Raw genomic sequence first — 13,866 nt, 5'->3', positions numbered from 1 at the left:
CCAGAAGTGGCTTAATCAATGTCCTGTTGAGCCACAATATGACATCCCAGCTTCTGTATTCAATGCATTGATCAATAACGGAGAGCGTTAATGGAGTCCCATTTGCCAGCGGTTCACCCTTATCCCTCTAAAACCTTCCCCTTCACGTACCCAATCAGATGCCTTTTAAATGCTGCAATTGTACTAGCCTCCACCCCTTCCTCTGCAGTTCATTCCATACTTGCAATGCCCTCAACATGAACACGATGCCCCTTAGATCCCTTTTAAATATTTTCCCTCTCACCTTATGCCTGTACCCTCTAGTTCTGGACCCACCGAACTTGGGAAAAAGTCCCTGACTGCTCACCTTATCCATGCCCTTCATGATTTTATAAGATCACTTCTCAGACTCCAACCCTCCAGGGAAAATATTCCCAGCTTATTCAGCCTTTCCCAATAGCTCAAACTGTCCAACTCTGACAAAATCCTTGCAAATGTTTTCTGAACCCTTTCAAGTTTCTCAACATTATTCCAAGAACAGGGAGATTGGAACTGAATACAGAACTCCAGAAGAGCTGTAATCAGTGCCCTGCCCAGCCACAAAATGACTTCACAACAGCCGCATTCAATGCATTGACCAATAACGGGGAGTGTACCAATTGCTGCATTCACTCCCCCGCCTACCTGTGACTCTACTTTCAAGGAACTATGAACCTGCATTCCAAGGTCTCTTTGTTCAGCAATATTCCCCAGGACTTTACCATTAAGTGTATTAAGTCCTGCCCTGATTTGCCTTTCCAAAATACAACAGCTCACATTTATCTAAATTGAACTCCGTCTGCCATTCCTTGCTCCAATGGCCTATCCGATCAAGATCCTGTTGTATTCTGAACTAATCATCTTCACTATCCACTACATCTCCAATTTTAGTGTCTTCTGTAAACCGACTGACCATACCTCATATATTCACATCCAAGTCATGTATTCAAGGGCCCAATATCCATCCTTGCAGCACATTGCTGCTCACAGGCCTCCAGTCCGCAAAGCAACCCTCCATCATCCTCTGTCTCCTACCTTCAAGGCAGTTTTGTAATGGCTTGCTCTCCCTGCATTCCATGTTATCTAACCCTGCTAACCAGTCTGCTTTGTGGAACCTTGTTAAATGTCAATATAAACATTATTCACCGCCTGGCTGAATCAATTTTCTTTGACACTTCAAAACACTCACTCAAGTTAGTGAGACACAATTGTGCATGTACAAAGCCACATTGACTCTCCCTGTTATTCCTTACCTTTCCAAACAGATGGATATTCTGTCCCTCAGAATCCCTTCCAACGACTTGCCTGCCACTGACTTCAGGCTCACTGTTCTCTTGTTCCATGGCCACTCCTTACCACCTTTTTAAAAATAATGGCACCTCACCTGTCGCTATCAATGATACAAATACCTCAGGAGAGGCCCAACAATCAGATCCCTAGATTTCCAGAAAGTTCCAGGATACACCTGATCAGGTTCCAGGGCTTTATCCACCTTGATGCGATTTAAGACATCCAGTACCACCTCCTCTGTAACATGGACACTTTTCAAGTTATCACTGTTTATTTCTCCAAACTCTCGAGCTTCCATATACTTCACCAGTAAAAATGACGTGAAATATTTGCATATCTTTCGCACCCCTTGTGGTTCCATAGACAGCCTTGTTGACCTTTAAGGGGTCCTATTCTCTGGTCCAGTTAATCTTTTGTCTGTGATGTATTTGTTTAATCCCTTTGGATTCTACTCCAGGACATCCCAGAAAGGCCGACTTCAAGGACCGTAATTTTCCTCTGACTTGATCAACAATGCCCTCCAACACATACCCTTCCCGCACCTCCGCCTTTACCCCACCCCTCCAGACACAATAAAGAATATAACCCTGCGGTCTTCACCTTCCACCCCACTAATCTCCAGATACAGCGCATTAACCTCTTATTTCTGCAACCTAAAGTCAGACCCCACCACCAGAGACATATTTCCCTCCCTAACCCTACCTGTGTTCCGCAGAGACCATTCCCTCTGCATCCCCCATGTTCGGTCCACACCCTCCCACCAACCCGCCCTCCACACCCTTGATCCTCCCTTGCCGCCACGGGAATGTAAAACGTGCGGTCACTTCTCCCTCTGACCTCTGTCCAAGACCACAAAAAGATCTTTTCTCAACAGGCAGAGATTTGCCTGCACATCCCAAAACCTCATCTACTGCATCTGGACATGATGGGAAATTTAACGTGGTTCATCCAACTAACCTACACATCTTTGGACTGTGGGAGCAAACTGGAACACCTGAAGGAAACCCTCACAAACACTGGGGAGAATGTGCCAACTTGAACACAGGCAGTCGCCTGAGGTTGGAATCAAACCCAGGTCCCTGGTGCTGAGGAAGCAGCGCTAACCACTAAGCCACAATACTGTGGATCTTCTGTGCTGATGTGCTGCCCCACTGATACCTCAGTCAATCACCCTGCCTCATGTCCTAAGTGGCAGTGATGACGGAGTGAAATTATCACTAGACAGTTAATCCAGAGACCCAGGTAACGTTCTGGGGACCTGGGTTTGAATCCCATCACGGCAGATTTTGGAACGTGAATTCAATAAATATCTGGAAAAAAATAATCTAGTGACGACAAGGAATCCATTGTCAATTGTTGGAAAAACCAATGTGGTTCACTCATGACCTTTAGGGAAGGAAAATGCCATCCTTACCTGGTCTGGTCTGCATGGGACTCCAGATCTATAGCAACGTGGTTGACTCTTAACTGCCCTCTGGGTAAACGCAGCAATAAATGCTGGCCGAGCCAGTGACAGCCTCATCCTGTGAATGAATAAAGAAAACAGGTCAAGGTTTTGTTCCTTCTCTAGTAGGTACATCCTACAAACTGAATCTGAAATGTTCTCGTACACACTGAACAAATACCTTTCCATCCAAGCCCTGAACACTACAGCACTCCGAGGACATGTTGGCAAAGTTAAAACCCCTTATCATTGCATCCATATTATTCTTACAGATAACTGAGGTCTCCTGGTAAAATTGTGTCTCAATTCCCCGCTGACTGTTGGGAGAGAGTCTATAATACAATCCCAGTAAGATGGTCATCCCTTTCTTATTTTTCAGTACCAAACAAAATAACTTGCCTGGAGGTACTCCCAGGAATATCCTCCCGAAGCCCAGCCATAATGTTATCTCTAATCAAAAACACCTCTCTCCCTGCTCTGTTGGCCCCTTTCTATCCTTGCTATAGCATCTATACCCTGGAACATTAAGCTGCTAGACCTGTCCATCCCTGAGTGATGCCTCTGTAATTGCTGTAATATCCCAGTGCCATGTTCAAAACCATACCCTGAGCCCACCTGCCTGACCTGTCAGGTCTCTTGCACTGAAATAAATGCAGTGCAACTCGTCCGTCGCATCTCATTCTGTGACTTGCTCTTGCCTGCCTTGACAGTCTGACCTGTGAACAGTACCAGCCTCAGACTCACCTCTTTTCTCACTATCTCTTTAGGATTACCCCGACTCCCTCACAGGTTTAATACCTCCCTAGTGGCACTAGCAAATCTCCCTGCTCGTCAGGACCCCATGTTTTCCCCTTCCGATGTCATTGGCACCAATGTACAATGTCCTCCCACTGGTTATTTTCTCTTTTGAGAATATTCTGCTCCCTCTGTGAGACATCCTTGACACTGGCACCAGGGCAGTGCCACCCCATTCTGATGTCTCACTGTCAGCTGCAGAAACGGCAGACTGTGCCCCTGACTAGAGAGTCCCCTATCACCATCGATCGTGTGGAACTGGATATACCTCACGTTGTGTTCGAAGCCAGTCTCAGTACCAGTAACTTGGCTGTCAGCGCTACATTCCCCTGAAAGTCTATTACCACCTACATTTTCCAAACCAGTATACTTGTCTGAGATGGGGATAGCCACAGGAGACTCCTGCAGTACCAACCTACCCCTCCTAGCTTTCCTGGAGGTAACCCATCTACCTGACTGTATCTGCAGTATCCTGCATTCCTGAGACTGCCACCTATCACATCCCACCCCCACCCCGGCTCCTGTCAATTCCTCACTGCCTTTAATCACTCCTCCACCAATCCATGCAATCCAATAGGATTTGCAATCACACTTCCTGCAGACATAATCATCAGGATAATTGAAACTCTCCCTAATCTCTCACATCCAACAGGAACAGCACGCCACTCTACAACAGGCCATCTCTCCGCCTTAACAATCTACAGACCAAGACAAAGGCACAGTCTTACTGCTCGAAAAATACTGCCCGAGAATAACTTAATGCTTACGTTTTATATCTTAGACTTTTAATCAAGAGACACTAAGACATTAAAAAGAAATCCTCACCTTACACAGTATAGCAGATTTAATAAAATAAAACCGATTAAGATTGATATTTGAAGAGACTGAAACTCACTGAGCTGATCCCCAGCTCTGAGTACTTCCAAGGGTGAGGTCTCTCTGAGGGCAGCTGTGAAATGTCTCTGTTTCTCTTCTCTGTCCACTCCAATTCCAGAGAGGTTTTTAACTTCTCAGCAAGTCAGCTCAGAGAGGTCACTGCTTGGTTTTATTCCCTGGGGGTTGCCCTTGCTGCCCAGACCAGTATTTATTGGCCACCTTTACTTGTCTTGGAGAAAGTGGTGGTTAACTGCCTCCCTGAAATGCTGCAGTCCATGTACACCACAGTGATGTTTGGACAACAATCCCCCTCTGGCCCCACAACCCTCCCTGTCTCTGTAATCCCCCTCCGGCTTCAGAAATTACATGTCTGTGGCATAAGATTTTTATTTGGATTCATTTTTGTTTAATAACCAACCCCGCCCCCGCCCCCAAAAAAAAGTGAAATATTTCGCCCCAAACAAATTTCTGTTGATTGACCTTTTGGAGAGGCTGACACATGGACGTTGCAGTATTTTATCTCACATTGTACACGCAGAATGATGGAAATTTCTTTTAAACATTGCTAAAAAGGGAGGCAATGGCTTAATGGTATTCCTGCCAGATGAGTGATATGTACAGTGTTCCGATGATTAGGGATAGAATCCCAACATGGCTGATGGCAGCATCGGAATTCAATACAATCTAGAATGAAAAGGCGAATGATGACCATGAAACTATTGTCGAATGTTAGAAAACCCATCTGGTTCACTAATGTCCTGTAGGGAAGGAAACGGTCATCCTCACCTGGTCTGGCCTACATGTGACTCCAGACCCACAGCAATGTGGTTAACTCTCAACTGCCCTCAGGAAAAGTACTTTAAAAACTGTTAACAAATACTCCGCAGGTATCACTTAAAAACTGGCTGTTCCCATTGGGACTGTGAATTTCTGAAAGGCCTGAACTAAAACGGAGTTTCAGCTTCACCTTCTCCCTGTCTCACCCCACTCTGTTTACACCCAACTCCAGAACACTCTCATTGAGCCAAGCAGCCCTCACAGTGCAGCCCTGTCATTTTCATTGTCTGCTCACACCTACACTGCCCTCAGCCTCCTGTACTGTTCCAATGCATCTCAATGGGAGCTCAGGGACAGCATCTCATCTTTCAATTCAGCCCTTTGTAACCCAGAGTCAACATGGACCTCAGCAGTTTCTGAATGAACAGACAGTTGTCAGAAGCTGGAACATTCCACCTGAAAAGGTACTGGAATTTGAGTCCAAAAGGACTTTTAATGGGAAGTTTGCAGGTAATTGAAAATATGAAGTTTACAGGTTAACATCATGAAGTGGGTGATTGGGTCTGAATCTGAGAGTTCTTACAAAGAGAGAAGGTGTAATTTGGATAAATCTGTGCTCCCTCTCAGGCCAATATCTCCTTCCTCTGCTGCAGGGCCCAGAACACAGCACACACCCAAAGGGTGATCAAACCACGAATTTGTACATCTTTCTGCTTAACAAAAATATTGGAGATATTTTCCCACAAACAGATCAGACAAACCTTTCTCCTTCCACAGTTAAATGCCAATGATATTCAGATCCTGATTACTCCATTGACTGTAAAAACTTGCTTTTGAGATCCCAGCCTCAATTATTCTGATTTAATATCCTCAGAAATGAATTCACAAAACAAAACTCACAGTCAGGGCAGGAAGAATATAAGAACATACTTTTTTCTCGGTATGTGCTTGATGTGTAAATGCTTCTCTTCAAGTTGCACGCCCCCCCCCCCCCCCCCCCCCAATCCTATGAAGGGGACATGCACATGTGCCTCACTGTACCTTGCCCCTAATAAAGATGGCGGCCATATCCCAGGACCTTTCACCACCTGAGGGCTGCAGCCATTTTCCCATCTGCTGCAAACGCGGGATTAAGAGTTTCTAATTCAGATTTACGAACCGCACAGAGTGTAATTAAAACTTCCCAGTCTAAAGTGACTCATTATCTCCCTGCCTCCGAGGCCACTCTCCCCTTCCCTGTTTCCGCCTCCCACATTCACCGACGGCCGTGTCACGTGGCACTGCATCAGCTGAGTTACTGGTGCTGTGTCATCCCACTGGTCGCGCCCCTTATTCACTCCCATTGTTTGGATGACCAGCTGGTTCCACTTGGTCCACTAGTCCCACCACCTTTTCCTATTGGTCCGAAGCTTCCACCAATCAGCTGGACCCCATTGTGAGGTCAGTGGTGGGATCCTCCCCCTGTCTGAATCAAACCCAGAAGGTGTATGGATGGTGTCAATCAGGAACAACAAGCAGAAGGTGCTGGGAAAGCTCAGCAGGTCTGGCAGCATCTGGGAACAGGAATCTGTCCAGTGGCCCTTCCTCAGATCCGATGGGAGCTGGGAAAATTAGAATCCTGACAGTGTGGAAACAGGCCATTCAGCCCAAAAGTTCCACAGCATCCCTCCGAAGGGTATCCCAACAGACCCATTCCCTTACCCTATTACTGTATATTTATCACGAATAATGCACCTAACCTATACATCCCTGAGCATTATGGGAAATTTAGCTTGGCCAATTCAACTAATCTGCAGATCTTTGTACTGCAGGAGATAGGGGTTAAAGAGTAAATAATAGGCAGGGACAGAACCAAAGAGAGACCAGAACATTTGGAAAGACAAAGGAGTGGATTACCATCTGGCTGGGGGGGGGGGGGGGGGCGTTGGGTGCATAGCTGTTAATGGAGGGGACAGGAACCTGTGTCTGGCAGCATCTCAGTGGAGGTGGCAGAAATGGCGACTGATGATCTACATTCTGCTGCAAAAACAGACACCGAGCTTCCAGCTGCCTGCCACTTTAACACACGAGCCTGTTCCCTGGCCAACATCTCTGTCTCATGCTTACTGCAGTGTTCCAGTGAAGCCAGAACATACCAAATGGCACCATATTTCAAGGACTGCAATTTCCCCTCCCATGTGGTCAATACAATCCACTATATCTCCTCCACTTCCCACATCTCTGCCTTTGAAACCCACACCTCCAACTTCAACAAGGATAGAACACACCCCTAAGTCCTTACCTTCCACCCAGATACAACACATCATCCTCTGTCATTTCCATCATCTACAATCAGACCGCACCACCAGATTCTTAAGGGGTTTGACAGAATAAATACTGATGTGTCTGAAGGTAATTACTGAGGAGGGAGTTTGAAACCAGATTCTGAATCAGTCACAGAATCAAGGGTTCTGTTTCGGATTCGTCACATTTAAGGCAACACAGACACGGGTAAGGGGTTTCAGTAGCAATGGAGCTGGGGTGAGGAGGAGATAAGCAACGTTTACGAGATTGGAATTCTTGGTGTTTGGGATTATGTAGATGTCTGATCAGAAGGTCAGCTTCGCATCAGATATAACTGCAATACTGTGAAGAGTGTAGTTCTGCTGCATAGTTCCCAGTGAGAGGGAGAGGCTCGGCAGTTAGGGAAAGGAATTTGTGAGGCAATGAGTTTACGCACTACAATGCTTCATTGGAGGAAACGGCACCTGATCGAGTAGTGGGAATGTGGTAAGCAGTTTGATAACTGAGTAACAGTGGAGTAATGGAGAGGGATGATGGGGAGGGAGAGCTGAGCATCATCAGTGTATATGTGCTTTTGTACAATGTCACCTCCTGGCAGTATGTACGTGAGATACAGAAGGGACCAAGGACACCAAATGCAAGGAATTCAGAAAGGAAAGGGAGAGTGGAGATGGAGCAGGATTTTGAGAGAGAAGGACATAATCAGAAAAGACAGAACAAGGAACAATATCTGTGAATCGGGGAGGGGGACTGATGGGGAGGAGGAGGAAAGAGAGTTGGAAAGTCTGTAGTTTAGTGAGATTAGGGTAAAGGGTCAAGATGAGCTCTGATAAGGCTTGACATGAGACTGGAGAAAGATGTCAGTTTAGGACAAAAACCAGGAACACTACGTGAGGCAGTTTGGCTCGGCGGGCGAGTGGGAGGGAGGGAAGCTACAGATCAGATTATCTCAGTCTTAGTGACAGAGAAACTCCATGTGCTCCAAACTCTTGTTGTTGGAGGGGAGGATGGAGGAGACAGGATGATGAACAGTGTTTCACAAAGAAACAAAACCTGGGTAAGTGATATTTAAAGTGAGTGAACAAACCTAATGTATTTAACTTTTTCCAAAATATTACAACAAATGACTGAAGTCCTGGTTCGAATCCCATCTTGGCAGATGGTGGAATCGGAATTCAAGAAACAATAACTGGAATTAGGAATCTCCTGATCTCCATGAAACCATTGTCAATGGCGAAAAAAATCCTGCCAACCTGACAGCGGCCCAGCCAGCTACTCACTGTATTAATCACTGCAAAGTCTCAACACAGGAATGAAACTGGATGGACCACTCGGCATTTAAGAAGGCACCAGAAATCACAACCACAGAATCAGCCCTCTCGATGGTGCAATGTCCTCCTCACTAACATCTGGATTTTGGTGCCAAAATGTGCCGAGCAGTCTCACAGACCAATCAAGGAACAGCCTGACAGAGTCATACTCATGAAATCAACCCTTACAGACAATGACCAGACACCACCATCACCATCCCAAGAGATTGAGATTGTAGTGATGGAAAAACACAACAGGTCAGGCAGCATCCGAGGAGAAGGAGAATCGACGTTTTGAGCCTAAGCCCTTCATCAGCCTGACCTGCTGTGCTTTTCCAGCACCAGACTCTTGACTCTAATCTCCAGCAGCTACAGTCTTCACTTTCTCCTGAAATCTCTGGATATATCCTGCCCCACCAGCAGGACAGACCAGGCAGAGGTGGTGGCACAGTGGTGTACAGACAGGGAGGATTTGCCCTGGGAGTACACAGCATTGACTCCGGAGACCAGGAGGTCTCATGGCTCCTGCTGATTACCACGTCCCATCCACCCTTGGCTGATGGATCAGTTCTCCTTCATGTTGAACAACATTTGGAGGAAGCACTGAGGCAATAAAATGGTGTCAAATGTACTCTGGGTACAGGATTTCAATGTCCACAATCGAGACTAGCTCTGCAACAGAATTACTGACTGAGCTGGCCAGGTCCTAAAGGATATAGCTGCTCAACTGAGTCTGCAGCGGGTGGTGAGGGAACCAACAAGTGTGTAAAACATACTTGATCTCATTGTTATGAATTGACTAGCTGCAGATACATCTGGCCATGACAGTATCGGTAAGAGCGACCATCACACATTCCTTTTGGCGACACAAGACTTGCCTTAAAGTTGAGAAAAACCTCCATTGTGTTGAGTGACACTATCACCGTTCTAATTGGGACAGACTTTGAAAAGATGTAGGATCTCAAACTGGGTATCTCTGAGGCACTGTGGGACATCAACAGCAGCAGAACTGTACTCCAGCACAATCTGTAATCTCATGGGTTTGTAAATCCCGCTCTCACCCATCACAATGGACAGGAAAGGAGGGCATGCCATGAGCAGCACCAGGCAGACTTAAAAATGATGTTCCAACCTGGTGAAGCTACCAAACAGGACCATCTGCATTTCAAACAGCATCAGCAGCAAGCAACAGAGCTAAACAATCCCACAACCAATGGAACAGATCGGAGCTCTGCAGTTCTGCCGCACCCAGTTGTGAACGGTGATGGACAATTAAACAACTCACTGGAGGAAGTATCACAGATATCCCCACCCTTACTGATGGAGGGGCCTCACACACCCATGCACCAGATAAGAGAACAGCATTTGCTGCAATCTTCAGCCAGAAGGGCAAAGTGGGATGATCCATCTTAGTCTTCTCCAGTGGTTTCTAACATCACAGATGTGAGTTTTAAGCCAGTTCAATTCAGTTTGAATAACATCAAGAAATGGTTAAGTAATGCAAAGGCTATGGGCTCTGCCAACATTCTGGCAATAATACTGATGGTTTGTGCTCCAGAACTTGCCACCCACCAAGTCACGTACCGCTCCAGCACTGGCATCTACCGACAATGTGAAACATTGCCCAGGGATGTTGAACACAAAAAAACAGGGCAATCCAACCCAGGCGATTTCCCTCTATCAGTCCACACTCGACCAGCAGTAAAGTGATGGAAGATGTCATCAACAGGACTACCAAGCAGCAGCTGCTCAGCAACAGCCACCTGAGCGACACTCATTTTAGGCTCCACCAGGACCACTCAGCTCCCGATTGTGTTACCGCCCTGATTCACAATCTGACAACCAGCTGAATCCCAGAGGCGAGGTGAGGGTGACAGCCCAGTCCCACTCTAAGGCCACTAAGCTGATTCCACCCTTGTCTCAGCTCATATACTCTCATCCATCTTGTGTTATCTCCAGACTTCAGTATCCAAACACACTCCTGGCCAGCTTCCCACATTCAACCTGTAATCTCAAGAAAAACTAAATCTCTAGAAAAACTAAATCTCTGCTGCCCAAGTACTCCCTCTACCAAAACTTGTTGATCCATCAAAAGGCCCCTATTCATAATCAACAACAGAGCCACAGAGATGTACAGCATGGAAAAAGACCCTTCAATCTAACCCGTCCATGCCGACCAGATATCCAATCTAGTCTCACCTGCCAGCATCTGGCCCACATCCCTCAATTTAAAATTCTCACTCTTGATTTAATTCCTGGTTGTGATCATCCCTAGCTCACTGCGTCACACACCCTTTCAGACCTCGACAACCCATTCTGTTTGAGACTCCCAATGACCTGTTAATTCATTACTTCACCTATGAGACTGCTTTTACAGTTGCCAAAGCAACAAGGGCTGAAATTTGCAGCTAAAACCTCACAGGTCTGCATTCCCCCTTTAAGACATTTCTCAAAACCTGCTTATTTGGCAATGGTTTTGGTCATTCTTCTCTGGCCTTATGTCTGAAGTTCCCAATAATATTTTGGTGAAATTATAACCATGATGATAAAACTACAAACTGTTCTTGATTTGGACATTACCTTCAAATTATCACTGTTGCTGAATGAATAATCTATAATGCCACTTACCCAACCACATTGTGGGAGCACCTTCACCACACAAACTGCAGCTGTACATGAAAGTCAAACATCACCCTCTCCACAGGCAACAGGGCTTTGGCATTTATCACTGGGATCTGTGGAAGGAGAAACACAGTTGATGTTTCAGGGAGTGCAAAATGGATTACAGGGAATGAAAATGGTGCATTATTTGATTGTTAGAAATGGAAGGAAAATGCACTTCCTTATTGGGGAAAAAAAATTCTTGACGGTCAAAGATTTTCCAGAAAAAATTTAATAAGTAGCACATGGTCAGGGGCTAGCGGCAGTGAAAAATTACCTTACAAAAATGTCTGTAAAAGTAATAGTAAAATACTAAACAGACCAAATATACACCAATTGTTCGAGACTGAGGAAGCTAGATATTGACAGTGGTCATGAGGGAGCCCAGGGATGAAGCAGAACAGTATAAGCTGTTATGATCCCACAGTCATAGAGATGTATAGCACCGACACAGACCCTTCAGTCTAACTCATCCTTGCCAACCAGGTATCCAAACCTAGTCTATTCCCATTTGCCAGCACTTGGCCCATATCCCCGTAGATGATTCCTAATCATATCATGTGTCTATATAGATGCCTTTAACATGTTTTAATTGTACTAGCCTCCACCACTTCCTCTGGCAGCTCATCCCACCTACTGCCTGAAAGAGTTGTCCTTTAGGCCCCTTTGAAATTTTATCCGTTCACCCGAAAGCAATGCCCTCTACTTCTGGACACCACTACTCCAGGGAAAACACCTTGTTCATCTACCCTATCCATGCCCCTCATGATTGTATAAACCTCCATAACATCACCACTCAGCCTATGGCACTCCAGGCAAAACAGCCCCAGCCTTTTATGCCTCACCCTGTAGCTCAAATCCTCCAACCCTAACAACATCCTTGAAAGTCTTTTTTGAAACCTTTCAAGTTTCACAGCACCCTTCTGATAGGAGGCAGGCTAAAAGTGGCCTAACGAATGTCCTGTACAGCAACATCACCTCCCACATCCTATACTCAATGCTCGAACCAATAAAGGAAAATATACTGAACACCTTCTTCATCATCCTATCTGCCTGCAACTTGACTTGCAAGGACTATGAACCTGCAGTCCAAGGTCACTTTGTTCTGCAAGACTCTCCAGAGACTTGCCATTCAGTGTACAAGTTCTGCCCTGATTTGCTTTTCCAAAATGCAGCACCTCACATTTATCTAAATTAAACCCCATCTGATCAATATCTCATTGTAATCTGAGGTCACCTTCTTCATTATCCACAACACCTCCAATTTTGTATGACCTGCAAACTCATTTACGATACCAAATCATTTAAATAAATGATAAAACAAATCCCGAAATAAACATCCATTTCTCGGAGTTTGAATGTGCTCTGTGTAAATCCTGTCCAATGACTCTGTACCAGAGAAAGGCTGCACATGCGCCTGGCTGCACCTTGCCCCCTACAAACCTGGCGGCTCCACACGTGTCCAGTGAATTCTTGCCCCGAATAAAGATGGCGGCGCGCACCCATTCCTGCAGCCACACTGAGGCAATTCCCCATTTACTGAAAACACAAGACTGGGACGTTCAAATTTGTGTTTTCCGACGTGCACATTTTGTTTGTAAAACCTCTCCGCTCATACAGAATCTCTCTCACCTCCTGCGGTTCCACAGACAGCCTTGATGATTTTTGCAGGTACCTATTCTCTGCCTGGTTACTCATTTCTCCTTAGTGTATTTGTACAATCACTTTGGATTCTCCTTAAACCTATTTCCTGAAGCAATCTCATGTCCCCTTTTTGCCCTCCTGGTTTACCTCGAGTATACTCCTACTGTCCCTATACTCCTATGGGATTCACACAAACACAGCTCTCTATACCTGCCATATACCTCCTTCATTTTCTTGACCAGGCCCACAATATCTTTCGTCAGGCAGCATTCTTTACACCTCCCAGCCTTGCCCTTAACAGGAACATACTGTCCATATACTCTCATTGTCGCAGGCCTATGGAGGCAATGGCAGATGAGGATACAGAAGCAATCATTCTCAGTAAAGAGGTAATGTTGGGAAAGATAACAGCCTAAAGGTAGATGGGTCTCCTGGCTCTGATGGAATGCATCCCAGGGACTAAAAGAGATGGTGGGGAGGTGGGGAGGGAAATAACAAACAGACCTCGTGATAATTCAATAAAATTTGTTGGATTCTGGGATGGTATTAACAGACTGGAAGCTGCAAATGTGGTGCCACTATTTTTCAAGAAGGACCAGTTAGCTTAACTTCTGTAGTGGGGAAAATGCTTGAACCTCTCAAGGAAGTAGTGGTGAGATATCTGGGTAGAAATGGTCTCACTGAGCAGACAAAGCATGGATTTATGAAAGGCAGGTCAAGTTTAACGCATTTACTGGAATTATTTGAGGATACGACGAGTGCGTTGGA

At 45.7% G+C, this 13,866-nt stretch overlaps 1 long non-coding RNA gene across 5 annotated transcripts in view; it reads right to left on the bottom strand.

Annotated features, from left to right (window-relative positions):
- LOC140456927 (uncharacterized) overlaps nucleotides 1-13,866 on the bottom strand; it is a 56,966-nt gene that overhangs the window by 30,098 nt on the left and 13,002 nt on the right. For 2 of the 5 annotated variants that reach the window (XR_011953213.1, XR_011953215.1), the window contains one exon: nucleotides 2,723-2,831. This is a non-coding gene — a long non-coding RNA (uncharacterized lncRNA). Of the gene's footprint in view, nucleotides 1-2,722; nucleotides 2,832-5,209; nucleotides 5,706-5,961; nucleotides 6,070-11,421; nucleotides 11,529-13,866 lie in introns of those variants that run through there. The other 3 variants (XR_011953214.1, XR_011953212.1, XR_011953216.1) reach the window with 3 other exon arrangements.

The sequence above is a fragment of the Chiloscyllium punctatum genome, chromosome 31 (assembly GCF_047496795.1).
Source record: "Chiloscyllium punctatum isolate Juve2018m chromosome 31, sChiPun1.3, whole genome shotgun sequence".
NCBI lineage: Eukaryota > Metazoa > Chordata > Chondrichthyes > Orectolobiformes > Hemiscylliidae > Chiloscyllium > Chiloscyllium punctatum.
Note: the sequence above shows the minus strand (reverse complement) of the source record. Positions and strands in the feature narration are given on the sequence as shown.